The sequence below is a fragment of the Grus americana genome, chromosome 6 (assembly GCF_028858705.1).
Source record: "Grus americana isolate bGruAme1 chromosome 6, bGruAme1.mat, whole genome shotgun sequence".
Classification (NCBI taxonomy): Eukaryota; Metazoa; Chordata; class Aves; order Gruiformes; family Gruidae; genus Grus; species Grus americana.
The window spans coordinates 5,008,849-5,036,071 of NC_072857.1; the positions used below are offsets into that span (position 1 = coordinate 5,008,849).

At 39.3% G+C, this 27,223-nt stretch overlaps 1 protein-coding gene across 2 annotated transcripts in view; it reads right to left on the reverse strand.

The window, feature by feature from the left end:
- The window catches only part of ARHGAP15 (Rho GTPase activating protein 15), a 333,198-nt gene that overhangs the window by 80,394 nt on the left and 225,581 nt on the right, over positions 1-27,223 (reverse strand). The window lies entirely within an intron of this gene.

Sequence of the window (27,223 nt, forward strand, 5' to 3'; positions counted from 1 at the left end):
TTTTCCTTTAGGAACATGTGCATTTTGCTTCTGGAGAAGCGGTGGCAGACAGTAATCGCTCCGGAGCCGGAGCCAATACAGTTTATTACATTGAAAGAATCATATAGTCAATATAACCAAAATCACACCCAAATACTGGCACTAAGCTATAGCTCATTTTACTGTTGCATCAGTAACATTTTAAAAGACATCAGTAGTCTCAGATATTTCACAGAAAAGTTATTATTGTCTCTAAAGATCTTTAGGGATTTTAACCTCCGTTATGGAATTCAAGGAAATATTATTAATCATTTCGTAAAAATGCACCAGCAGAATCTGGGGGTCAGCTAATTTGTGTTTAAACACCTACATTTGCACGTGCAAAACTGGATAATTATGCTCCTAGCTACCCATTCATGTGTACAGATGGGTGCACCCACACATTTTTGTGGGACAATTTTTGGAAGCCTATAGAAAATATGGTCTTTAAAGATTTTAATAAGGTTGGCAAAACATACTTTCTTTGCATAAAATTATGTAGTTCCCAAGTCTAAAATTACTTTGATTTAAAAAATGAAAATTGGCAAGGGATTAATCCATAATATGGTCTAATTACTTTTTTCTCTAAAAATTAAATGGTCAAGATCGTAACTCAGAATAGTGGTTACTCTTCATGAACTGAAACTAAGAAATAGAACTGAATAAGGAATTTTATTAGGCGCCTAAATATGTATTTAGCTAATAGAATCCTCTTACCTTTGGCCAAATAACAGGTATAATAATTATGAAAGCATATTTAATTTTTATATCTGACGCATAAGGCTCCACTAATTATATTTTTATGAGACTGGAATGCAAACTGGCCAAAGCTTGAAAATAAAGAGTAGAACTGACTTGCTGTTAACTTGCAAAAACACATACATACATAAACACACACGCTCAAACAAATAAAAAGGGAGAGAAATAACAGACAGACAGACACAGAGGATGTTGAAAGCAGAAAATTAACACATATTTTGGCCCTTACAGATGGTACCGTCGGCTTTTATTTAACCTTTGCATTGTTTAAAATGCTGCAAGTTTAATTCTTATTTATCAAAGTGGATTCAGCAACATTAAAGGGTATTTGCCAGTGTGTAACGTATAGGGCTTGCTAAACATTGCTCAGTAAACAGACCAGGTCTTCAGTGAGGATTGAATTTTCCCTGTCATGTTCAGTAGGGGAAAAAAAAATAAATAAAGGATACTTCTTTTTGCTCTCTGATATTTTATTATTTCTTTGTTTGCAGAGGTTACTTCTATCAGTAAGTAAATATCACTGTGAATTTCTCTTTGTCCTTCATCAATCAAAACCGGTCAATTATAAGACTAGCACAACTAGATCAAAACTCCAGGCTGTGCAGTCGTATTACCACTCATATTATTACTAAAAGTGCATCTATATTCCAAACTGGGATACCATAACCCCTTTGTCATTTTCCAATAAAAAAGACCATACCAAATAGGCAGAGCACACCGTAATTAGCAGCTGGCAGAGAAAGCTGTAAATCTGTATGAGTTCTGAACGATTTGCTTACATTGTTGCTTTGTTGACAAATGATGCTGTACATGTTAATGTTCCTGAAATGTCCCCATTGCACCTGACGTGCCAATAAATGCCAGCCAGCTGTATGAATTATGGAAATAAGATTTTTGTTTATGAAGGTATCCCAGACATTTATTTTACTGCATGCCTCTTGACAGATTTAATGTCTGGAGTTACATTGAGAAGATATTTGCTACCTGACATAATGGATAATGGAAACTTTAAAGGCTTTTTTTTAATGATGAGACTAATATATTTTTTTTAATTTTACCTTGTGGCTACACATTTACTCTCGATATAAAGCTTGCATATTTTAAATGAAACGATACTAAATTGTTCCTAATGTACAATGAGTTGGATGAAACCAGTGCTGCAGCGTATGAGAAAACAGAGGAAAAGTATCTCCGAGAGCTGCTAAAGCAGGAACGCTACGTGCAAGTTTACCTATTTTCTCTTAGTTCATTTTATCTCCTGTGAACATTTATGAGTATATCATTAGTGCACAGAGGTAGCTGTTAAGACTTAGGCATTTCAAAGTATGATAAAAATCTTTTAACAGACGTATTTATAGCCGGCTCCATAAAACATTCATTTAATATGCTAAGGCAAGACACAGAGAACATAGAAATCTGTACATCTACCAACTATATTTAACTATTTTTCACTGGATTCAGAACCAAAAAATCTGTCGCTGAACTCTGAATATTTAAAAACAAGGTGTATGTTCTTAAGCAAGACCCACACAGACCAAAAAAAAAAAAAAAAGAAAAAAATCCCTTTAAGCATTAGAGACATGAAAACTCTCTTATTCCGACCCTGCTTTTAGCAAGCACCCTTATTCTGGCCAAGGAAAACGATCTCACGCAGCCCGTCTCTGCGACATAAACTCTGATAAGGCTTTTCGAGAGACGGGTTTGCAGGTTCCTCTCAGGTTTCCCCCCAGGCACACGCCGTTTCTGCCCAGCTCGCCGCAGAAGGAGCCCCAAAGCCGTCGCAGCGCCGGGGCGGGCAGCAGGTGCTGGCTCCCGGGAATCCCAGCGCCGCGTTTTCCCTGCCCGGCAAGCGGGGAACCTGATTCCTGCTCCAAAGTGGAAAAATTTAGCCTGGCAGAAGAGCCTGTACTACGCAAGCCCTTCAATTCTTCCTCTATTAGCACATGTTAGTGTATTGTCAAGAGGAACAATAGCAACCCCACAAACTATTTATTCCATCAAGAACAATTTATTGTCTTTTGTAAGTTCGTTTCCAGCTTCTGAAGCTCAAGAGAGAAAAATCTGCTGGTTCTTTAAAACTTCAGATGTTAGGGACTATTTGTAGTCATCATATAAATGGGGGTGGTAACCAAATTAACCAAATTCATTTTGTAACCACAAATCATTCCTATTAAAATGCTCCCTTCTCACCCCACCTCAAAAGAAGAATAAGAATAATAAGAAAAAAAAAGGAGTCCAGATGGTTAAAATTATTTTTAAGCAAATATTTAGTGGTTACAGTTGAATTCTTCTGGCACACATTCTCCACTACAAAAATGACACCCCACATTCACTGTGTTAACCATTTTCCAATGTGCCAGCCAAATGAATGCCTCGGAGAACACACACACACACGTTATGGAAGCATTATCAGAAATGCTACAAAGCTCCTTTGCAATTTAGGAATAAAGGAGGGCTACTTTACACTGTCTGGCAGAATTTCTTCTCCAGGTATAACATGCAACTCCTCAACGGGCAACTGAGTTTTCTAAAGCATTCCCTTTCTGGAAGCAGAACTATTTTTCAGCACATTTCTTTATTGCTAATGTCACTGGGAACTCTATTTGGGAAGTGGGGTGAAAGGGGGGGGAAGGCTCGTACCTAAACATTCTCAGTAACTGCCGTCTCCATATTTTGCACAGTTTAGAAACATTTCACTAAAACACAAAAAGTACGTTCCTTCATTGCCCGTAGCCTAATTTAGCCGGTAGAAGAAGCCACCCAAGGAACTCCCTTTGTTGCTCTGACAGTCGCTTTAATTCTCCCATGTTTTTTCTCAGGCTCGTTCACACGTTGACCCACGCTACTTGGAGTACACCGATATTATACCCTCGCATTTTCAACGGATTTAACAACCACCACCACTGCACGCCCGCCCCTCTGCAGAGCCAGTTCAGCAAACTGGTAGGAGGCTGATGGGGAGAAGCGAGAGTGCTCACACCAGTATGGGGCTGGCTGCGGTGATGGACGGCCGGGGAAGGTGTCCCCCTGCACAGCTCCTGCAAACTGGTTGCTCCAGTCTGGCATCCCAGGAGGCTTGCCAGATGGAGAAACCTTCTCTGCAGCAGAACTGCAAGCTGTGCTTCTCGGGAAACTCGAGGCTGTAACCCTTTCCCTCTTCCTCCACATACCCTGTTGCTTCCAGATTTCCTTTGATGCCTACATATAAACAACCGAGACAAAGTCTTATTTCTCAGAGACACACACACTTAACTTGGTTCTAATCCTTTTTCCAGCAAATTAACCCCAGATAACTTAGCACTGTATATATAGCTTTGGGAATAGAAGTTAATTCATTCTAGGTCAGAGCTAAAAGCGTGCATGTGATTCGCACGACATGGACGCGCGTACTGTGGTTGCTCACATTTTTCAAGCAGAAGAGAAGTTTGTTGTGAAGTTGCAGTGCTTGGATATCATGGTGTTTGCATGGTCAGACTTATGGGTTGTTTTGCTCAGACATTAAGGTTGGTTATCTAGCAATCTTTATCCACAGTCGATGAGACACTGCTAGTAAAAAGTCTGACAGAAACAGCAATTTAAAGTTAACAAAGGTTTATTTTGGTAGAAGTTAAGAACTGAATTATATATGTTTGTTAAATGAAAGGAAATACATGTCTGTCTCTATATATGCATGTGCATATGCACACCTGTTTTACATTGGTGTAACTTCTCTGATCTCAGTGTTTTACATCACGATACCGAAAGGTAAATCTGACCCGTACCATAGAGTCTCCAAAGGGCTAACTCTCATTATTTTTGTTACAAATGCCTATATTTTGCTCAGTGGAAGATTAAAGCTAATGTATAGCAGAAGAGCAATGTAAGGAATCTGACGGTAAGTCTCCATCCTCCTTTCGGTACCTACGCAGTGGGTAGTACAGGAACTCAGGCTCCACTATCCATTTTCTCTTTCACGTGCATGGAATTCATTGAAAGTAATGGGAAGGAAATTACAGTAGTCTCACAGGTCTCTAACAAGAGATCACTGTGTGGAAAAATGTGACTTGTCAAGAGCTACTTTCTTTGTATTGTTTCATGAGAAAATACACCATAAAGAATAGCTGAAACCTAAAAGGTTTGCATTCCTTTTCCGGTGTTAAATCAAACCAGATATTGGTAAAAGGTGCAATTTTACTGGAGACATACCAAAAGGTGGTAATATTCCTATTGACTGAGGCCAGTGGTTGGCCTAAAACATGTGCTCCGTTTCCAGTAAATTATTCCATAAATATTTGCATTTTCCCTCTGCAGCTCACCATTTTAGTAGTCTGTTTACAACCAAGAAAATAAACACGCAAATATCAAATAAACAAAGGAAAGAGATCTAATTAAAGGCTAAACTTACTCACTTTGGGGGAGCAATTACTCTCAAGTACTCCTGCTCTTTCCTCATATAGGTAGAAATTCACTACCAAGAAAGAAGAATACCTCAATCGAGCCCGAGTAATTTGTGTATGAACAAAGCAATGTACATATACCTTCTGCAAACTTTCACACGTGCGTACATCCCGGCAGAAGGGAGGTTGTTGAGGAGCCGAGCAAGCTGCTCCAGACCTTGTGGTGAAAGCAAAGCAAAGCAAAACCAGGTGAGAGGCGAGGACTGTAATAGTGTATTAAACACCCCGTTAAATGGCGATGGGGCATGGAAGGAGCACTGGCCACCAGGACCAGCTTTGGTCGTGTTGTGCTTTATGATCGAGAAGAAAACCCCAGGAAGATGCCTGCCTCTGTGCAAGGCGGGTGTGCAGGCAGCCTCCAGCGCGGGCACTGCTCTGCCGTTATCTTGTTACAGAAAACATTACCTGCCTCGCTCCTTATTGCTTATGTTCTGCGCCGAAGAGTGGCACATTGATTAATTACTACTCTAAAGTGCTTATAAAGCATTGGTCCAAGGCAGGTTTACTAGGTTGGGGCCTCCTATGATTTATTGACTAAGGAAAAAAGCAAAGGCCATTTGTGAAGGAGCTCTTTTCTTGGGGGGGGGGAAGTAATTTAAATTACTCATCTTCTGCTCCCCCAAATTAAAATGCCTGACCCTAAGGAATAAAGCCAAAGACTTTCTTTTGCTGAAACTTATGCAAAAAAATAGTCACTGAGTTTTACTCCCCTTCTCTTTAAAGGACACCCTGCAAATGTTAAGAAACAACCTGAATCAATTGGTAAGAAAGGTCTAAAATGTTTTCTTTTGCCGATATAGGGAGCTGATCAGAGAACTTTAAAATAATTAGAGCATTTCTGCTCTAATACTTTTTGTTTTTTCAACATTGTTGTTGGAAAAGCAGAAGAAACAGGAAAGCATAAACACACACATGAGGCATATCCACAGGAAGGATTCATTTGGTTTTGGTTTGTCTCTCTTGCTATTTTGCCTTTTTTTTTTTTTTCTACCAGTGGTAAACTGGCACTTTGGGTTTACTGCGCTTCACTTGCTAAAGCCTTTTAATAGTATATACTGCAGGAATGTGAGAGAAAAAGATTCCCATATGACAGAGATCCTTTGATATTGTTACTTCAACCACAACTTTGAAATACAGTAGCTGGTTTTGTGTGTAGCATATGACATTTTTTTCCCCAAGTCTTATAAACTTTGATTTACTTAACTGCTGTCACTGATGTGACTCACAGAGAAAGAAAGCATGAAGAGATTGAGAGAAACAACTAATGTGTTAGTCTATTTGATGCCACGGGATTATATGGTACAATAATTAGTACGGTCTGTATAAGAAGTCTACAAAAAATATTGGTATCAAAGAAAGGAAAGAAGATAATGTTAAATACTTCCAATAATTTTGTCACAGTTTCAATACAGTATTATGCAGGTTTTCTAATAAAATTTATTTCTGTGTAGTAGTTAAAGTTACACTAAGCATGAGAGAAAAAGAAGATACAACTCTGTTCTTGTACACAGTACCGTGACAACTTCCACTGGATTTGCTGGGACCTTTCACCCGAGGAGCTCACGCTCATTACCATATATTCTGCAATAATCTAACGTAACATCACGCTAGCATTCCTTTACAACATCATGCTGAGTGGTAGCGTTACGACCTCATAAAGCAGTGCGATTGAGGGTGGCTACCTTTCTTCTGGAAAAATGTAGTGTATGGTTGATAATCTTTAAAAAAAAAAAAAAAAAGTCTTTTGTAGTGAATACACTCTTTGTACTGCTTGCACCTGGCAGGTAAACATACAACCTACATCTCAGCAGAGCTTTAAAGGTGAGGGCCTTCAAAGATTCCCTAAGAAATTGCAAGTGGGATTGTTAATTCTATCAGAAGAAATGAAGATTTCTCCTGGGGAGAACAAAGGTGATTTGGGGATTTCCTCCCCACCCCGCTGACAGTCTGTGCAGCCTCAACAGCTCATTTGTGATCATCCCCAGAGCAGGTTGAGGAGCACTCTGGAAGCAGCCTGGAGAAGGATACCAAACACATTCAGGTGGGATCCAAATCCCCTGCCTGTGAGTGCAGTGTCCTGTCCCAAACACGACCGCATACAGCAACCATGCACCCAAACGTTGAAGGTGAATATAGCATTTGCAGATCTACCACGTGCATTAGGAAGTATTGATGCCACAAAGCTGAAGGTGGGAAGGATTTCCTCCAGAACCTGCTGAGATGCCTGGCCCTTAGCTTGCGTGCTTTGCTCAGGGAAAACGAATTGCCTCTTACCTCTCTACGGTGTAGTTTGCCTATATGTAAAATGAAGACAGTGCTTGCCCTCAAAGGGTATAGAGAAGCTTAATTACACAAGAGATTCTTAGCCTTAATCAGACTTCCTTCATTTGCTAAGCACGTGGGAAATCCTTCCGCTCAGGAACAACTTGACACCATGGCAAATGAACCAGCTTCCTTACCATTTTGCATTTAGGAATTATTTTTCTTGGGAATAGATACTTATGAAGCTATGCAAAAAATACCCAAATCAAACAAAAAACCAAATCCTCACATTTCTCTCTCTGCTGATATTTCTCCTTCATATTAAACATTTCCTACATTTTTATTTTATCAGGGAATCCTGCCTTTGGGAATTGGTTCCCTGTTTTGTCTAAACCCACAGAATATGGCAGACTGCAAAGCGCTCACTTGGTCCTAGTACAGGGGCAAGGAGATGCGTGACAGAAGATGCGATAGGTGTGTGAGAGCTGCGAGATGCATATGGGGTGGTCCTCCTTCATCCCATCTCATCTCTCAAACCCACCCCTTCCCTCTGGATACCACGGTTTGGGAGAGGAGGAACCTCATCACCATCACTGTGAGTTTAGTGTCTTGCCACAAAGAGCCAAGTGTTGGTCTTGCCAGATGCTGGACAACGTTGGTGACATCCAGTGCCTTTTGTATGTACAACAACTTTAACGTGATTCAAGAAGCTCAGAAGTATTAAGGTGCCATGCAGAAGCACACAGGGTCACATCTGTTTTAAAGCCAGTGGGTTATTTTTAAATGGGACTTGGTAAAGACAGGCAAAAGAGTTTCGAAAAAGTAAAATCTCAATGATTTCACTGAAATATTATCTATTTGTGGCTTAAATAGATGCGGAGCCAAATAATTCTGAAGTATCTAAATTCCACCTTCCCTCTCCCACTCACAGAATCTGCTTTAAAGCAGAAATGCCAAATTAGTACGAGAATGATAGTTCTCATGGTATCTCCTGCCAGGCTAAGAAGGTACAGAGAATATCCTGAGAAACTCTCTTCCTAGGAAATATTAAGTCCAGTTTTGAAAGTTATTAAGGGTCCACAAAATTAAGAGAAATATCCAAAGATTTGGTATCTGACTTGAATAAAATTTGACCTCTGGCCCTCAGAATAAGTCAGCAGTATACATGTGAAATTTGTTTCTTTCCTTCCTAAGCAAAGCATACCAGTGGATCAAGCAGAGGCAGAAGAGGTTTCAAATATATCAAACTCTTTTTTACCGACGGGTGCTCTCGAAACTAGCTGCTTCTGCTTTAGCACCCGCCTGTTGGGAGGAGATCTGAGGCTGGTGCTTGAAGTCAAATGAATTCAGGCCAAGTTTACTCATTTTCTAAATCGTGATCTCTGCAGTGCCCTCCCGTTCCTCCTGTCCCACCATTCCTCTTGGGTTTTGCCCGTTCCCCAGCCCTGCCTCCCCCACCTCTCCCAGGGTGCTCCCAGACACGAGCCTTGGCTCCGTGATGGCTTTCCCAGGGATACCTGGCTGGCAGGACTGAAATACAAGCGTGGAACAGGAATGTCCTAACCGTTTGACTCTTCAGAAGCACCAGAGCCAGGATTATTTGCAAAACCTCCTGGGTGCACCCTTGCTCTGCTCCTCTTCCTCCGTGGCATCGTGGTGTACCCTAACAGGCAGCGCCTTCCTGCTTTCCCGCCCCCCCAAATAATTTTCCTACATCTAGTGATGGCAAGTCCCTCCAGAGACACCCTTTCCAGCCCCAGCCTCTGCTATTTTCTGCCTGTGGTCCAGCACCACGTTTGCCAGTTGTCCTCCCAGTTTCCATGTAGCCCCTATTGTTCCTCAGGAAGGGGATGGTTAATCAGGAGACAATTACATTTAACAATCTCAGGCAGTTTTTGTGGATGGTTTCAGCACTGTGATCGACAAGATGCTGCCTTCGGTGCTCAATGCCTGTTAAAAATGCTCTTGCCCAGCCCTACGTGCTCGCTTCGACTTGCCGGGCCGCACTTCATTGTCCCCTGCATCGCACCTACACCACCGAGGCTGCGTCATAAACCGGGTCACTGAACTGATCTAGGTTAAAAATATCCCAGATATTCTGTAATGAAGTGTCAACAACTATTCTCAGGCTGAAGAGCGACTGGAATACCTCCTAATAATCTTGCTTACATATGCAAAAAGTATGCCCTAATCTAAAATGTATTTATAATATAAAATGGAGTTCAACGTTTGACCTGAGCGTATCCCACTCTGTCACACAGACAAAGGAAATAAAAATGTGTTGCTGTAATTTCCTTGACAGCAAAAAACCAAAACAAACAACAAAACCTCACACATATATGTCTAGGCCAATATATATGATAATGTGAAACAATGAGTTAGATTTTTCATGGCCATGTTGAAACTCATCTTGTTAGTTCTAAAACTGCAGCAAGTAAATGTGATTTTTTTTTTTTTAAATATCAAAATCTAAATAAATAAATACATCCTTAAAACTTAATTGATTAAAACTTTTACTGACTTTCTATAGAGTTTGGAATAAGAAGGCTTCACAGCCAGGGCTATGAACACTTTCCTTAGGAAAAATAGCATCATGATGATTACTGTTGTTTGCATCGGTGATGGTAGTTTAATACTTTTTTTTTATTATTATTATTATTAATAGTGGTAGTATCACCATCTGGATTATTATAACCACAGTAGTGACAAGATGCCCTAATAAGATCCATGCCCCATTGTGTCAGTCATAAAAGCACAGAGCGAGAGTGAGAAAAAGTTTATAATCTAAGCAATTAAGGCAGACAAAAGGTGCAGTGAGAAACAGAGGCGCAAAGAGATGAACTGACACAAGAGTCCACGGAGGGACCCAACGTTAAGCCTCAGATATCCGGAGTTTGCATCTATTTAAACACAGACTTGTTTGTCTATACAAATCTATATGTATTAACGCATATCACATTAGCCAGCTCGAAGAGTGTATACCAGGATTAGAAGGGAAAAAGGAAAAGCTGTGATTTGCTGTTTTGTTTTCCTTAGACAAAAAGATATCTTAAAACTGGACAGACTGAAAGCGGTACAGCACAGAGCAAACACGAGATTGAGCTTCGCTGGTGACTAACTTCAGTCAAAGCAATGCTCAAACCACAACCCATTAAAAAAAAAAATAAATTTCAGAGAATAACTGTTTGTAGGATCTGAATCCGATCATGTTTCCAACAAGCAATGGCAATGCACTTCCTGTTGGGATACGGACAACAAATAAGAAACTTGGTGGTATTCCAGCTGATGAAGACTCTGGTTAAAAGAAGGCAGACAACGTGCATTTTCTAGCACGGAGAAATTTCTTTCAGCTCTTACAACCAATTGTTACATACGCAAGTTCAGACAGCTTCTCTTGTGTTTTGCCTATGTGATAACAATGAGTTAACTATGAAACAAAAATTAGTATTAACCTTCTTTTTATTTTCCTTGTACTTTAATTCTGATTTGTACTATAATTTAAATACTTCATATACTTGGCATTATGTACTTTCTCTTACATTTACTTTTTAGGTGCCTTACAAAGACTGTTTTATTGGTGGGGCTGCTATAATTAATTTTTTAAAATGAAAATATTTTTAGATTTTTTCATGTTTAAATAGGCCAGATATTTCAGCCTCATTTACAGATGTGAACATGCCCAAAATATTTCAGCAGCTTAAGCCCTTTTTTCCGTGTTGCATTTAAGCAGTCAATTTGAGAGCTGCTTTTTGTCTCAAAGTTATTTAAAGTCTCATTGTCATTAAGTTACACTGCGAGTAATCTAGAGTTCAGGTTCACACATGGCAGTTAATAATTTTAAATTCTGGAACAGAAGAATTCAAAATTAGGCTTTACATTACCTAGGGAAAAAAAACAGTTATTTTTTAATCAATAGAAATAACTTAGTCCAAAGTGTAACTGTGAGGGTTTTTTTAGCAAAAAAGTTATTGCTAGAACGTTCAGCTCAAATTCATAAAAACAAATACACAAAATGACATTTAGCTGCAAGATCACATTTCCGTAAAGATAAACTGTAAGCTCTGCACTGCCATTGCTACCAAACGCTGTTTATCCGAGCTTTAAATTCTACTCCCAAATTTGAATAGACTGCAGAGCTAGCAGTGTTGCTGAAGAGCAGTATCAAAATATGTGCCTCCTGGGTCTAAAAACCACAAGTTATTTTAGCTTCTGCTAAGAATTGAGGGATCTTTTAAAAAGTTGAGTACAGTAAGTAAATAAATAAATACATTATCTACCTTCGCGACCTTTCTTTTCCTGAAAGCAAACAGCGTCCATCATTTGTAACTTGACTTTCCATAAAAGTAACAGTTCATAAAAATCTGTGAAACTACTACCGGGAACAAACAAATTAAACAATGACAATGCAATAAAATAAAACTGCTGTTATACTCCTATAGTAGAAGAATTGCTTCTTCGCTGGGATTAATACATCTTGCAGAAAACAATTTTAAATAATGTGTAACATATGGATTCGGCTTTTATTATTCTTCTAAAAGAAGACAATTATATTTATGTGATAAACTGCTCAGTGTTAGTAGCATAATGTTTATATTACTGGCCACTTAAATAGTCTTTGGCATAGTTTTATAAGGAACAGCAGCCTCCAGATCTTTTGAAATCCATCTTACAAAGTAAGTCCTGTCTGTTACTGGAATGCAATGGTTTTACGTAGGTTTCTTGCTGGAAAAAACATACTGCAGGTAATCTCGTTGTTAAAGTGCATGCATGAAAAACTTTCTGATGTTTTAGCTACAATTCCTGTGGCATTTTAAGGCTTCCTGACAAAAAGTATGAAAGCCTCGTAGCTGTCGGGAAATAGGGGAAAAAAAAAATGCAGCTTTCAATTTTAACTTTTTGGAAATGAATGATCATGATACGCTGTTTTCTATAGTAAACCTTTTCAAGGTGTTTTTCTTAATCTCACTTTTATAAGCAGCTAGTTCCTACGCTCTCTTATTTTGCTGGGAGATTACATTTAAGAAAAGAATGAGTTTCGGGTAGTTTTCAAGGAGCTGCTTTTGTCCCCATTATATTCCAGATAATTTTCAAAGGGATTACATAGAAACCACAGAAGTATTTATCTCGATATCTTCCAGTGCTTCTGAGTCGAAATTGCATGCATTTCAAAAGGGAATAGGAATGTGTTGCCAAATAAATATTTTCTGTTGCTGCTGTGTACATAGATTTTGTTGTAAGCATTGCCGGCAACAGTCTTTCTGCATTGCTGGGATTCTGCTGTCCTGTGTGTCATTCAGATAACAAGATCATTTGGAAAAAATCATGCACGGTGAGCCAATGTATTTATTCAGGTTTATCAATAAAGAAAGAGGGGAAAAAAGAAATAATAATTATATCAATTTGGGGAACGTTACTGTCTTCATTTTTCACTCCTGAAGTACAAGTTTAGTATTTTCAATTCTCCACTTCTCGATTGCTTTAAAAGTTGGGGTTGTTAACAAAAGATAAAGTGAAGGGTATGTCAATTTAAAGAGTGTAACCTAATGGAAGTGAAATCTGCATATTCAGTTAATTTGGGATTTATTATCCCAGTAACTAGACTTGCAACTGTTCTAAAATCGTGTTGACTGAAGACTTGAGAACAGTACGAGTGGATGGCTACCCCCACCCCCATTCTTAAAAGAAAACCTCTGCCTGCTGCTTCCAATTTAGTGCAATCATGCCTCTTACTGGCCAATACAAGATGCAGCATTAGCTGTCACATGCAAATGAGTATTCATGGAGACTTTGAAATGTGCAATAAAGAATAAAGACATGCATTCTGTGAATAATTGTTTTCTTTTATAAAACTGGATCCAAAAGGGAGTGCCATTTCACCCAGAGTCTATAGCCTTTCTATGGTTACAATCTGCTGTTGAAGCCAGATATTAGAAATGAAGTGTGGATAAATGGATAGAAATGAAGTGTAGATAAATGGAGGACTCCAGTTTCCCGTGCTGTCAATCTTTCACAGTACTACATTTGCTTAACAAGAAATAATCCAACACATGTTTGTGTTTCTTGCTATCTTGCTTTCTTTTCCAACTGGGACTTTTAAATGCATAGGGATGTAAAGTCAAGTCGTCCACCTTATATTAGCTTTTTTTTCCATACAAAGCCTGACCTAAATTCTTCATTTTCAACAGCACAGATACACAAAATTACATAGCAGTACAAGCTTCACTGCAAACCTAAAGTCTTTCAAAGCTCTCCCATATCACTTACCAGGATGAGAGAGAAAGAATAGCTCAGATTTTTAGAGCCTATTTAGATGCAACGTGGGGAAAAAAGCCCAGCATGCTGTATGCAGATCCATGTACACATTTCTGGAGCTGTGAATAGCCAAGCTGAGTTCAGACGCACACACCTATTCACCGAGACTGCAGCCAGAAAGTCTGCTAGAGAACAAACAGCCGTCGACTCGTATTTATATTAAATCATGGCATTACACGGCCCTATCTTCTGCTGGCAGAACCTCAAATGCTTACTCCGGTAGCGGGAAGAAAGTAAGCAGATGCCTGAATTGCAGCACCTTTGCAGCGAACTGGAGTAGATGAACTGCGGGAAGCACTTCAGTTAATTCAGACTTGGCCGAGACGGGACCAGAGGTGGGTAGAACTGGTTAGCCAGCGGGAAGAACGAATGCTAAGGATAAATGGGATAAATGCTGCCTGTACCACCGGTGCAGGCATGCATGGAGGCTCGGCAGAGGGGAAATACCCCCTCACAGGTAACTCAGTGCCTTGGATTATGTTTGATCTGAAAACTGGAGAACTCCAGCTGAGTGGTCAGAGCTCCTCAGCAGGCAGGACGTGGCCATGCAGGAATCCCAGAAAGGCAATCAGAGGGCTGGGGGCCGTTACATTTTTCCCTAAGTCTAAAATAACGAATTCCTTGTTGCCCTGTTTACTACATACATTTGCTTATCAGGAGCAATCTCTAGAAACACAGGCACACACACTGAAATTAATCACCGACATTATCATTACAACTGATATAACTGCTGTAAACAGAGGCATAAAACTGTGAGGGAGACTCTGAAGATGTTTCGCTATCGTAAAGAAGGATGCCCACCTACAAGGACTGAGCACATGGACAAAAAACATCCTTTGGCTGTCTGCTTGTTCCTGTGATCCACGGTGGCAGGAAGACAGCCAGTCCTTTGTAGCTTTTGGTCTGTATTGTGCCTCCTAAGGGAGCCGAAAAGAGGATGACCCTGGGGCTAGGGTGAAGGATTTGAAACAAGGAGATTTGGTTTGTATTCCTGAATCATCACAAACTTCCTTAGGCACGTTACTCAGCTCCTCATTTTCTTACTTACCAAATATAGCTAGTAATATTTTGGTATCTCACAGAGATGTTAGCACAGGCCTTTCAACATACATATCTGCTCATATATTATCTCAATGTAGCCATTTTCAGAAGTGACTGCAAAACACTCGGTGCAAACATGTAGCTCCACGAGGCTCAGTCATGCAAAACACAATGCGTGGTGATGCATCCCCACCACCGCAGGAACGAAGACCAGGACCTCATTCACATGTCAAACGTACTTGGGGCTCCTCAAGGATGAGGTACCTTTACTCTGTAGCTCCAGCACAGAGGAATTTAAAGCAGCTTATTCATGGATCTTTGCACCACCGTCCATTGCACAGGTGGCTCTGAGCTTGGAGATGCATCACAGGGGAGACCCGCATTTGAAGGTCTGATTTGGCTTTGCATTATTCTGAGCCCAAAATCCGCGTTTCAGAGGGCGACTGCAGCCTTATCTGCAGTCTCTGTACACAGTAGGGACTTGGCAAATGGAATTTGGTGAAATGGCACGGCGCACTACATAGGAGACTGACTATAAATCAACAGATTTTGGCTCTGCTCCTAGCTCTGTCACTGATTTACCATGGAAACTTGGGCAAATCTTTTACTCTCCCTATCCTTCATTTTCCGTACCCATAATGTAAAGATAATGATGCTGCTTTGCAAGCTCTTTTGAGATCTCGAGATGTTAAGTGCTAAGTGCATTTTATTAACGTTAATAGCGCCCAACCGAGAAGCTGCTGTATAGCGCTAGCCTGGCTGTCCCCAGAAAACAGATTGGTGTGGGGAAAGTGCGCATTTGTTAAGCAGCTTAGACATTGCTCATTCCCATAATACTTCCACAATACATGAGAACAAGATCCGACCTACTAAAACAAAAGAAAAAAAAACGCCATAAGGAGAAAATTTCTCATGTGACCTGCCATCTTCTTCCTAGCCCAGGAAAACTTGGGGATTTGCTAGAGATTATCAGTGTTTCTGTGTGTGGTTATTCTACTCGGCCACAACCACGGTGCTCACAACTTGTGGTGGAGACCACTTCCATTAGTAGGCATTAATCACCATTTTATACACTCCAGTTCAGCTATCACTGAAAAGACATTTAGTAGATGCACTTAGTTATATCCTATCACACTTTATATGTGACTCAATTTTAAAATAAGTTAATTGTACTGAATTATATTCCAGCTCTTGTATTTACAGGAACACAGTAAATTACAACGGATATTTTTAAAATGCCATCTAACATGCTTTGTTATTTTACGCTTCAATTTTCAATGTTTCTGCTCAAATATGTATCACAACATACAGAGTAGAAAGAGTTATGAAAAATTTATTATTAATGCATGGTTTTTTCCTCTGCTGGAGATAGAAGAACTTTGTTGTGAATGTTATAAAATGTTAAATATTAGAATTATTTAAAGTTAATAGGATGCCAAAGAAAATGACTAATAATACATTATACAATTAGATGCCTTTCATATTAGTGAATCCATTAACAAAATAGAATACATTCAAACAGAAGAGTTCTGATTTGCAATTTTTAGTAAGGATTGCCCATGTGTAAAGCTAAATTATTTATTCATTTTTTTAAAAAAACTGCTGGATACATCAGTTTGCAATTATTTGCATTATGTTTGAATGCTTTATCATGTGGCTCTGACTCAAAAATACGTATCTCTAAGTTGCTTTAGCATCTTCATTTGTGCAAAGCATTAAACACGGACAAAACAAAAGTTTCTTTTCCCAGATCCAGCAGGACGTACCACAAGCCCTCGATATTGCTCCTTCAGCTGTTTTGGGTGTCTTTGTTACCACTCTTTAGCACAGATGTCCTCATGCAGAGATTCACACCGCTAGTTTGCCCTCCCAAGCGTACCCTTTTTTTCTAGATCAGCTCAATTCCCTCCTGTCCCACGTATACAGATCTCGAGTCAGGTATCACACAGCTTTGCCTGTGAAGTTATTCACATGTTATCATGTGTTATTCTTCTGAGCACTGGCTACTACGTTTTCTGAAACTAGTTATCCTGTCTCCTCAGCCGATGTCAACGTTATCCTTGAACAAAACACTCAGCAAGCAGCTAACTTTTCTTACGGCAAGAAACAGCTTTTAGCACCAAAGCGATATAATCTTCTAGCCATTTTTCTCCCCTATTTTCCTTTTCTTTTTGCTTTGATGCTCTGTCTCTAGAAAGGTGCCCGACACCGGCTAAAGAAAGTTCCACCAAGAGAAAGTAATCTCCTCCTCCTCACATCCATGTTCTCTTCACTGCTGCTATCTACTTAATTAAGTCGTTCTCAATCTTCTGTATCATAAGCACATAATGTTGGTTGATGGAAATGTGTTTTGAAATCCCTGTTTGTTTGGTTTTTAATTATCTGATTACACTGGGGGGGAGGGGGGAAGAGATCTCTCTTTGGCAAATAAAAACCCAGCAATAGCACTCCATCTTTTTCTGCTTAAAGATTTTTTTTTTCACCTTCTAACAGTCTATCCAGTCCAGTCTTTCTTTACAGTTCATGGGATTTCAATGTGCGATGAACTTAATTGCAGCCAAAGTTTGATAACATCATCTTAAAACTAGTTTCAAGTTAAAGATGCCTCTTATTCTGATCTTTCCTTAGCTTGTGAGAGGTGAGGAATGCCATGCTTGGGGTCTGCTGAGGTTTATAGCAGGATTTTGGCATAACCTAACTCCAGGCTACTGTCACCCCAAAAATATCTCCTGCCCATATACGTCCCAATGTCAGCCCAGGCTGCAACTCATGAATGAGCCAAATCTCCCATGTCAGCTGGTAATTGGGGGGGGGGGGGAAGAGCGTGCAACAGGGACATGGAAAAGTATTATAAACGAGCAGAATTGGCTGCATCTTGGACACTGCTTGTGAAGTAGAAGGGCAAAAATATTATAAAGTATTCCATTATATTCAATTCTTTACATCCTAATAATTTCCAAATTTTACCATAGTTATGCTGTATAAATAATAATAGTAATCATATGAAGAAGAGCCAATGCGTTGAAATTAGAACCACGGATTCATAGGTTGATTTCAAAAGGCATCACTCTCACAACTCACCCTGAGGTGTTTGTCCACATGACGGGTTTTGATTAAGCTCAGATTATTACAGTAGAGTTGGGAAGCAGGACCTTTGATCTCAAGAGATCTGAACAATCCCTGCTACTTTTACTGACAACAGGCAGGCTACAGACTGAATGGTGTTAACATTCAGATGAGAGCCGAAAACTCAAGTGAGAGCTACGCTACATTCTCACTTTTAAGACTCTGGTACCATGCATAACTTTGAAATTAAAATACAGTGTGACTACCTCTCTAAGTGTTTAAATTAATATGTTTAGTAATCCGTACAATAATAAGTCTAAAGTGCAAATTAAGACTTGCAAGAGAAGGAGAAAGGAATGTCTCTTTATGTACGTAGCATGTATTTGTTTAGGACAGTGGGATACAACGCTTTTCTGTAGAAGGGTTTCTTAAAGCTCCTTTTTAAAAAAAATCTTGTTTTCCCCACAGAATATATATATGCAATATTTTTAATAAACATATATATATGATGGGATTTTAAGGTTTTTTTAAAGCCAATGGTGTAGTAAAGAAAAATTTTTCATTTGCTTAAATATAGGATGTAATGCTTCTTAAATGCTCTAAAACATCTCACCTTGCTTCTAGCACCCAGTTTCCAAGGGCATAACTCTCCTGTATATTCTCTGCTCGACCTGCCAGCCTTGTGAGGGTCACTCTGGTACTCAGCATCCTCTCAAGTGGCACTAAAACCCAATGATTAGGTAACTGAATCTGGGGCAAAACATCCAAAGAATGTATTAAGGGAAGATGCTTTCCAGTACTATGATAATTTGCTCATGAAAAAAATCCACTAAATTACACAATAATATTTAAAAAAAAAAAAGAAAAAAGAAAAAAGGAATTAAAAAAAAGAGACAGACATACAGACAACACCCTCTCCCCCCAGGAATATTCAATTTTAAATCCATAAAAAATGGTGGTATGAGTGACTTGAAAATTTCTTATATAAACTAATTTATTTTCCGCAGGAATCTATTTCTAAGAAAGACTGTATCCACAAATAAGAGTCAATAAAAGAACATGAGTTTCCTCACAAAAACAAAAGTTTCCATAAAAAAAAATACTTTGGATTTTCTCCTTTTTTTTTTCTCCTAGATCTTTTTGTTTGAATGTTTTCCAGTTTGGCCCCCAGTAACATCCCTGTTTGGTCCCCAGCACTCTTACCTCCAGCTAAAATAACCAATGGAGTTCAAGGGAGAAACGCATTACCAAAGCCTCCCCCAAACCAAAATCACTCACTACTCACAACAGTTGTATCTACCACAGTATTTATGGTTTTCCCAGTTCTCAGTATACAGTAGACCACAAATACCATGATAAAGCCTAATTCCACGGTGTGGTAACTTCTCATCCCGTGCCACCCTGCATAATATTATGTAATGTCCATCCACACATAACATCACCCTTTTTGTTGCAGACCCTATTGCAAGTTCATATTTGTCAGCTGGTATTACATACAAACCACAGAATTATAGATATTGACCGCAGGAGAGAAAACCACCCCAAATATTAGGCCACACCATGATCTTGTAAGACATTGAGCATGACCAGCTTTAAGTAGGAACTATGCAGCTTAGTTCTCCAGGGTATCCATCGCCTTGCAGCACAAGATGCAAAATACCTCTGATGTTTGGTTCAGTTTATCTGCCAGTCCCCAGCTTCTGGAGATTATTCCTTCATCCAAAAAATCATAGCTAGAAAGTCTTCCTATTAAGACTTTTAACAAATGACTCGATAAATTATTTCCTTTCCTTGTTCTTTAGGAGCTCTGTGGAATGGTATTTCCTGTAGCATTACTATCAGAACAACAAACCCAAACAAAGAGTCGCCCGTGACAACAGTGAGCATCCCCCCCAAAAAAAAGGCAATCCCTTGCTACGGCGTGCAAAACTACAGTCCTTCTCAGCGCCTAAATAACACTCCTCGAGGGGTTATCGAGAAGCTCTTCAACTTCTTCAAGTGTTACTAAGCAAAAAGCTATTGTAACGCAAATAGTGCTGTGGTTAGAAAAGAAATAAAAGGCGTGTCTTAAATGCTTGATCATACAATACGTGCCATAAAATCTATGGTATGTTTGTGGCTGACCACACTAACCCAGTTTACTGCCTCTTCTGCCCCATTCTACCGACTTATTCATCACACTGTTGAAAAGAAAAACATGACAATACCATTGGTAAGAGAAATTGTACGGTGACTAGAGCTGCAGACTGGGCAACTAAGACTTATAATTTTGAAGATCCTTCTCTTTTTTTTTTTCCTTCACACTGAAAACAGAATAAGTTATATCAGAAAAACATTAATATTCTAGCTCTAGCATCCCTTTTTTGTATACAATGTACATTATTTGCAAAATAATTAAAAGCATTGGTTGCAAAAGTATTTCCATCAGGTTTAATCACCTGAATTACATTTACAAATCACTGTTTGGGGTACTACACTGTCCCCCCTCCCCTCTGGAAAGAGAAGGGGAAGATTTGGAAACCACACCTTCTTTTGCATGCAAAAAATATTTTGTATCTTAAAATAGGCATTTGAACACAGAGAGAAAAGGGAAGAACCCACATCAGTAACATGCATATATTAATTGATTCACCAACTACTGTGGGCTCAATTAAAGTATTCTGTTGTCAGAGTTTTAAAGCCTGGAAAAAATAAAAAAAAAAAAAAGAAAGAAAGAAATTCTTGGCTACAGCTTGGCATATGCAGGTCTTAACCCAGAAACAAGCTGTTTTATAATTATTTCTGAAAATTGCTTCAGTCCATTTTATTTTCTGTGCTTGCCTGGGAAGTGTGAAAAAGAAAGAAAAAAACTATTTTTGACTCAAGGCTTTCAAGACATTTTGGTTCTCAGCTAGCAAGTAACCCAGTTTGAGCCTGATATTTCCAACGTGAACTTTGGACCACTCTTACTGGTTTCTCAGTCAGGCGGGCTACACGAATCACTGCTGGCAGAAGCAAGGAAGGCATCGCTGTCTGGGCCATGCTTGATCGCAGGGAGAACGTCGCGAAGGCTGGAGGGTGGCTCTAAGGTTAGACCCTAACCAAGACACATTCACGTGACGCTAAGCAAACTCATGTACGCCTGAAATACACAATCAATAACCTAAACCATCTAAAAATACATGAGATGGCAGGATACAACGGGAAATTTCACTAGTGCGTATGCACAAGAAATTAAGGGCCCACAAACAGACAGGAAAGTGACTGCAAGAGAGAACCAATCTCTCTCCCCCCCCACTCTCTTTTCCCAGTGATCCTTGCTGCAATTTTAAAATGAAGCCCGCTATAGTCCTGTTGGACCTTCCTGTGTGTAGCTGCTCTCCGGCAGCTGACAGAGGACCTGCTCTCCTCAGCCCACAGAGCCTTTGTTAACCGCAGGGCCGGAGCTGCTGGCTGCCTTTGAAATGGAGATATTGGCTCAATGGAAACACCCGGGTATTTTTGAATGGGGAGGTTTTTTGCAGGTTTTTTTTTTTCCTCTTTTCTTTCTTATTTTAAGGAAATAAAGCTGTGAAAAGGAGATACTTCTCTTTTTTTTTTTTATCCCCCCCCCCCCCAGTTCCCTCCTCCCCTTTTTTCCTCCCCGCCCTCTTTTTATCCCTCTAAATGCTTGCTTCAAAACCACCCAGCCCATTTGTGCTGACCTGGCAGCTCCATTTCAAAGGCAGCTTCAGTCTTGTGTCAGCTCCACGGGCTCTGCCCGACGAGGCAGAGCCAGCCGGGAAACCACTCTGGTTCCTGATAGCCAAGGCTCAGACATATGGTCCCAGCAAGCTCGTATAATCAGTAATATTAAAAAAAAAAAAAAATCCTAAGATTTGTTCCTCTTTTCTCATAGTTCATTGATAAAGAACATGTCAGCACGGTTGAAGAATCCTGCTGGTTAAAGGTATCATCCTTAGCTGCTCATATGGTCTGGGCTCTTACTTGTCAATTAGATTAATCCAAGCCATTTCAGAACAATAAATATAAGTACAGATGGAATATAAACATATTGAAGATTACTGTTTTTGACGGCTGTTGTTTATTAAATCAAAAATAATGTTGCAATGAGGATTTTGTTGGTATTTCAAATGGAAAGGAAAAGTAAATAGGAATTAGATATTCCTTAGGAAAGAAAAAAAACAAACCAACACAACACAAAACAGCAAAAACCAACAAACTACCATACCACAACCTCCAAAGAAGCCCATGGGTAATAAAAGGCAATGATTTTACTTAAAATGCCACCTATGAACTACCTTTAGAGAGGGGATATGGCACCTATAAACTCAAAACACTAGGTATGTTGAAATCCATAAAATTTCCAATTACTGCTTCAGAATTTATTGCGCACATATGGAAAATAATACTTGTAAAAGAGAAAGGGGTTTGTGCCTGGTGCTGTCAATACTGTGAAGGATGGGGTGATTATAAAGCAAATTAACAATACTTTTAAATGTGCATTCACTTATCTTTCCAATTAAATCCTTGTTAAACAACTGCACAGACAGTAATGGTGCTTCTGCAAAGCACTGATCAAGACAGTTTTATTGTAATTTTTACTCTGTAACAATTAATCAAGTAGGCATTTTCTTTATTATTAAATTATTTAGTTAATAAATATTCACAATCAGTTCATGTATTTGTGGTCTAAATTTTACTTTTATTTTTTCTTAAACTGAATTATATTCCAGCATTCTCTTACAGAAGAAAGAACAGAAATATTATATTTTTTTTTGCCAAAATGTTTTTTGTTAACCTGAGGTGATGCCCGGGTAAGAGTAAATTCACCTTTTTCCCCTCCAATGTCGTTACCAATTCAGATATCTTTGGCTATCCTTTTCCATGTTCCATAAGAAATGTACCTTTCTGCAAGAATGCAATATTTAGCCTCTGTAAAAATTCATTTTCCCTCCCCTTTTGCTACATAAGTATAGTAACCGAGCTGTAAAAACACAATAATTGACCTTTGGATGGTACGTGGTGTTTCGCAGTTAACGCACAAGGTATTCCAATTGAAATAACGGGATGCAAAGGTCATCTGTACAGCAAATACCAAGCATTTTGCAAACAAAGCATTGGATATAAAGACAATTAGAAACTCTCTTGTATTATGTATGAACCAACACTTACTGAATGAACCAATAAGTATTGAAATTTGTATTTCTATGGTTAGTTTCCCTGAACATATATGCATTAGGATAGAACCCTAGTGTTTCAGCAATGTGTTATGAACCCTTTATAGCTCCATTTTTTTCAGTTAATTTAGTACTCATGAAAATTGCTTGTCTGACAGTCGTAGAAATTGAATGCCTTTCCAGCTACCCAGCAGATGAGCACAGGAGGCATGAAGAAGTAAGCTTCTACCTCCTCACCCGGGAAGATCTCATCTTCGGGCACCAAGGGCAGTTGAGGATTGCTGGGACAGACACGTGTGAGCATGACAGAGAACCCATAGGGTTTAGCACAAAGAAAGTCCTTACTGCATTATATCACAGCGTGCATCAACACAACGAGTTCAACCAGAGCAGAGAGCGCACCACAAAGGCACACTCTTACAAAGTAGCACCCTTACAGATGAAGAGTCTTCCTTCCTTTTGTTTGTTTCCGCCCCCCCCCCATGCATTTTTTGCCTTAGTGTTGGCAGTTTTTATCAGGTTAGAAGCTTGATTTTGAAAAGCATCTCCTGCCTCTCCTCACTTTCTTATAGTGGTGCCTTAATGGCCCTGAGCAGCCCCACCTGGGGCTCCCCCAGCCCTGCCCATGGGCCTGGGGCCCGTCAGCCCCACCCTGGGGCTTTGGCCCAAAACAATCGATCTTTTCTGCAGCATCCTCATACCCTGGAACTGCCAGTGCACTGTACATGGCTTAACAGACCCATTTACAGTACCTTATCCCTTTTCCTACAGGTGTGAATTAAAAGAATATCCTTATGTGTAAAGGCTTTAGCTTACTGGACCTTGCTTAAAATCAGCAAAAGTCCTCCAGGTTTTTCATAAAATCCCTAAAGAAATGCCAAGTACCTTTTTTTTTTGTTGTTGTTGTTGTTGTTAAGATTGCAACTATTAGACTTAACCACTAGTACAGAAAGCGTAAGAGGAAGGGGCATCTCTGTCTAATGTCTCTGGCTATTATAGAAGCCTTTACCATAGGTAAATGCTGAATGACTGGTAGCTTAGTTTCTGAAACCAAAACTCTTTCAGTGCTCGTAGACTAAGAAAAGTACGAATTTCCTGGTGTCAGTTTGGTCCAAACAGCTTCTACTGCCTTGATTCAGTGATTTGAAAAACGATGACTTAGAGTTTTGAAAGTGCTGAGAGATGTTATAGCCTGGTCCTCTTATGATCAACTGATCTTTTCAGCTCTTAATGGGAAAATAAATCATAGATAAAAGATAATCCTGTTGCACAGAAGCAAAAAAGGTGTGATATCAATAGACTTTTATAGAAAAAGAAAACTCTGTGAAAGGGATAAAGTAAATAAGGTAGTTTGTTCTGCTGATGCTCATGTTGGCAAGGTCAAAGCCCTCTTCCGGAGCTGCCTACCTCAAGAAATGAGAATGAAACACAAAGTATATTCAGAGAATTTAAAAAGATACAAAGCATGGTTTTTTTTGTTTTTTTTTTTTTTTTTTTAATTGTAAACCCATCCTCACCCCAAAAAATCTAGAATTTCAAGGGTCTTTTTAGATTTATACTGTTCTTGTTTCTTCTTTAATAATGAAGCTGTCAACTGTTAGTTTGTTTTCCTTTCATATTCACCAGTTCTTTCTTATTTAATTTGTGATGGTGCAGATGACATTAACAGTACAGGAAAATGAGCCAAATAAAGGTTTGCTATATTCTAATTAATGATTATTCTAATAAAAAATACTTCGATATGGCAGCCAGCCTAGAGTCTCTTCTATGATCTTTAATTTTCTATGTGAAAAATATTATTTATATCCTATAAATGTAGGTGTAACACAATGGCAAAGCAAGCAGGAAGAAAGAGCCCATTAAGTATTTGGCCTGTATAAGAACTGATTGCACAGTCAATCTCTGCAATGTAAATAGGCTTTTTCAGAACATTTGTTTGCATTTATAATTAAATTAAACTTTAAATAAAATTTAAAAAAAAATCTCGATGGGAAAATCATATATATAAATACTGCTTTCCCACTGTTACCTACAGAAAAATGAAGCTACAGGGATTGAGCCGAGGAGGTCACAATAATTACTGAGTGAAAGTGGTGTGTGGAGAGTGCGTTATTAAACATCATCCCACTGCGGAGCTTTAGAGGACTGGTAAATAAGCAGGTTGGGAGCACATACCGGTTTTCCTAGTGACTTTTGTGACTTCATGAAACAATCTGAAACTGCTGCTGTCCTCACCATCTACCTGACAGGGGACATGAGGCTCCCGGGGACATGGGCTGGAGACCGCCATTGCCCTCCCGAGCACACGGTAAATAACGGTACGTTGTGACTCAGCGGGATGTTTCCTGCTTAGCACACAGAAAGGATGTTATTTAAACTATTGAAACAGTGGGCTGCTATCTTAAAGCCATTCTTTGTGTCTGTGTTACTTCTTGAATGTTCTGATTAAGAATCACTGGATTATTTTTTGGGGACTGAAATGCTAGGCTGTCCCGTTTCCCCTCACACGGTGTTGGTGTCAGCTCTGAAGACGGCAGAGTGGCATTAGGGTTTACAGGAGATGAACTTTGGCATTTCTGCATGCGTTTACCGGAGGAAAAGCTAAGTACAGACCCGGCTAGATATTTTTGTAGCTGGGATTTTAAAGGACGTGTAAGGGGGGCTTGGATGGCTAATATCACTTCCCACTTAAAATCTATTTTGTTATGATATAAAACGCATGAGTGCCCTACTTGTACCAATAAAGACTAACATAAGAAACAGTAATTATCACATCTGATAAGAAAACAATATAGTTCTCCAGAAGCACTAGTTTTCTTTGAATTTTCTTTGGTCACTCAATAGGCAGATTTCTCGCACATGCCCTAAGTAGCTGGTGTCGGAGAGGCTTTAAAGTACTATTAACTTCACCTTTCTATATTCATTTTTCACAGTAGTATAAACCAGCAGAAAAAAGGTGCCTGGTACCTCTGTGCTACAAAAAGCTAGCTTAGACTTCTGTCTACAGCATCAGCCCATCTGTTTTAGGTGAAAACTTGAGCAGTAATGTTAACCTCAAGTATGTTAACCTTTGGATGCCACAAGACATGATAGACAGGACCATTATTTTTATGGCACATTTTTTCCTGAGCAAAGATCCTAGGCAGTAAAGAAGAGAAAATCCTGGTTTTGCCTCTCTCTGTCTCCAAACAAAATACAGTGTACGGTCATTTGAAAGCCAAGGCAGACTACATTATCGACACACAAATACCCAACAACTATAAATCTATGGGAACCCAAGTAATGAGTCAAAACCATGAGGCTGATGATTTATTCGGTCTCACTGAATTTACTGGCATAAATACTGATTCCTCATAAACCAGAGTTCATCCTCCAGTTTCAGCTGAAGACAAGACTGACCTGGAGCAGCTGAGGAGGTGGCAAATGTCCACTGCTCCCCTGAAACATTCCCTAGAGATGTAAATGGAGGCTCGAAGGTGGGAATATTTTTACATCTCTCATACCTCTCACTTTCATGAGAATTTTTGAGTGAAAAGTCTTAGTTTATGTATAGTACTAAGCTAATCGTGGAAGTTGTTCTCCAACAGTTATCATCTCCAAAAAACACAATACACAATATTCAGCAGTTCTGGTAATAGTGTCCAGGTAACTTTTAAAAGAGTTAATAAAAAGTAGGAGAAAATGTTGCAGCAGCTTCGCATTCATCCTTGGTTAATTCAAAAGTGTATAAAGTTTATAATGCAATTTAAGATTTAGGATTTTTCCTAATTTCTGAGAAGCTTCATTTTACTTTCTCATTAAGTAGTATCAGGAGGTTCACTGTCATCGACGATATTTGCTAAACTATTAAATGGGGGGATATTTAGTCTTTGCCAAGAGCAGTAAACTGTTCGAAGAGGTGAATGTATTTGTCGTGCATCCTAATTAGCCACCAATATTGGCTTCCGCACCTGTAACAATATCTATTGATCAATGTTAGATTCATTTAGGCCACATCTGTGAAAAGCGTTCTTTCGTATTTGTAGAAATACGTTCATTATATGTGGCATCTGTGGAAATCTGTTCAGTAAATACGTACAGGTTTGTTCTAATCCTGGTGCAAGTCCACCCCAGATATTCATCTCTCCTCATTTCCTGGGGTCAAATCTTTGCCTGTTCAAAATGAGCGCT